The sequence below is a fragment of the Chenopodium album genome, chromosome 11, assembly GCF_948465745.1.
Source record: "Chenopodium album chromosome 11, dcCheAlbu1.1, whole genome shotgun sequence".
Classification (NCBI taxonomy): Eukaryota; Viridiplantae; Streptophyta; class Magnoliopsida; order Caryophyllales; family Amaranthaceae; genus Chenopodium; species Chenopodium album.
This window is the reverse complement of record NC_137844.1, coordinates 20,436,308-20,438,657: the sequence shown is the minus strand read 5'-3', so window position 1 is coordinate 20,438,657 and position 2,350 is coordinate 20,436,308. Positions and strand designations below refer to the sequence as shown.

Sequence of the window (2,350 nt, the reverse complement as noted above, 5' to 3'; positions counted from 1 at the left end):
ATCATATAATTCACAAAAATCCCAACTTTATTAGCAAAACCCATCATATTAACATGCTTAAATCACAAGAATTTAAACAAAATCCCTAATTGTAAATAGATGTTATTGTTGATATGATGCAGATATAAGAGCTAAGATGAATTCAAATATACCTTAGCAAGATTATAATTTTCGAACAGATCAATGGATAGTCCAGAACCTGATCCAAAAGGAAGAGACTTAGGTTCAAGAACTACGTGACCAGCATTAGTCGAGATCATACTTAATGCCACTCTTTCGCGAGCCCCTATTGTAGGTGTCTTAATCACCATTGTTGAAGAGCTCATATAATCATTTCAGAGAGAAAGTGAGAGAGATAGAGGTGAGTGGAGCGAGAATAATCAAGGGAATATACTACTGTACATTCTTGGAAGAATATCTCAATAATGGGAGGCTTCTCTAAGCATTGCCACCAGTTCAAAAACAATTTAAACCAAGCCAGACTAAAAATGCCCATAAAACTTCAGAGTTTAGAAAAAATAATAGATTTTTGTAACCCCTAATAGCTAAGTAATTACTAATCATGAACAACTAAATGGATATGAAGGGCAAGGTTTAGGAGTGTAAATAAACGAACAATTATCCCTGATAATTAATAAGTACTTCGTATTAGTGACAATAGTTTCATGATCCAATCTCTGATATAGTTTATAAAAATCAGAGAACATAAAATAAAGCACAGTGGCTTAAGTGTAGAACATAAACTCGTAGTTAAAACCTAGTCAATCCTCCAACCTTTGATTAAATATCAAATTCATGATACATTATACAATCTCGCTCAGTTTTTTAATTGCAGAACTAGGATTGTCAAAGTTGTACACATGACTATAGTATGTAACATAAATTACAACTAAAACCTAAAATTTGAAGCACTCAAAAATACAATGAAAGTAATCAACTTAAAATTAATCAATCATTTTGGGCTAATATTTGAGACTAACCATCTTTAAAAGCAAGCCCCAAGCTTTCTCGTGCTTATCATCCTACAAAATCAAAACCCAGAAATTCCAACAATCAAATCAACAAAACATCAATACAAAAGCAACACAAAATAAGAATTGATCGCAACTTTAAATATCAGGACCTGTAGGAAGAAAATCACAGCCAATAAGAGTTTCAATGACGCTCGATTTACCGCAACTTTGACTTTCGATAACTGCAATTTGCGGCAAATTTATCGGAATAAAAACGCTGGATTGTGAGCATATATCTTAAAGGTTATTCATCACTAGTATAAGTACTTTCCCTTAGGAAGAAGCTTGTTCAAAACAACCTCTAATTTTAAGAAAATTCAAAACCCTAGAATTAAACCAACCTAAAAAAATCAAAGCAATGTCTTTATCGCTCGTGACCACTGAAACCATCGCCGTCACCATTGCTGCCACCATCGCAACCACCAGTGAAAGTGTAGTGGGCCGGCCTTGAAATTGAGATCGAGAACAAGAGAGCGAGAGAGGGGAGAGAACAGATCAGAGCATAAATAATGAGAGCTGAGAACCGTAAAGAATGAGAGCTGAGACAGGGAAAAAGATGTTTAAAATTTAGGTGATTTATTTTTAACAAAATATAGGGGATATTTGGGAATAACTTATGAGTACAAAGGGCTTTTATTTTCAATGAATCATTAAATTTGGGTTGAACAACAAAAAAATATTATATTGGAGATTAGCATTTATTTTTTTAATTACAAATGTTGATTTTTTTTGTTTTATTTATAAAGAATAAGGTAACACCTGTTAGTGTTACTATAAAATGTTACTTATTTAAAAGTGTAACTATGTAATGTTACATATATTGAAAATGTTACATTGAGTGTTACGTTTAAAAAAATGTTACCAAAGTGTTACTTAAAAATCTAATAATTCTGCATATATATAAAAAAGTGTTACCAAAACGTGTTACATAAACTCCATTATGTACTAGTGAGTCAAGAGAGATAGGAGAATGAGATAGAGAAAGAGAGCTGAAACTCTTAAAGTGAGATGTCTTCTAAATATTTTTGGGGATATACTTGGGAAAAACCGGTGTCGTTAACCTACAAGGTACGGCTTCAATCCCTTTTAAGCCGGCTTTTTTAGTCTAGATCTGGTATCCATTTGTGTTTTTCTACTAGTTGTAAAATTTTAATTACAAGTAAAGCTTACAATTAAAATCAACTGTTAATATTATATACAATAGAAATTCGGTCAAATGATTATTCCTAATTTATAACCAATTGGTACAAAAAATTAAAGTGTTACAGTAAAGAGCTACTTAATATCAAAGTGTTACGATAAAGTGTTACTTAATATTAAAGTGTTACAATCAAGTT

The 2,350-nt window shown here is 31.7% G+C and overlaps 1 long non-coding RNA gene across 1 annotated transcript; it reads right to left on the bottom strand.

The window, feature by feature from the left end:
- Positions 1–428: 428 nt before the first annotated feature.
- LOC145568714 (uncharacterized) lies at positions 429–1,563 on the bottom strand. The gene is made up of 3 exons (XR_014095907.1): positions 1,355–1,563; positions 1,124–1,195; positions 429–1,022 (listed from the first exon to the last, which is right to left on the bottom strand). It is a non-coding gene; the product is annotated as an uncharacterized LOC145568714 (long non-coding RNA).
- Positions 1,564–2,350: the final 787 nt, after the last annotated feature.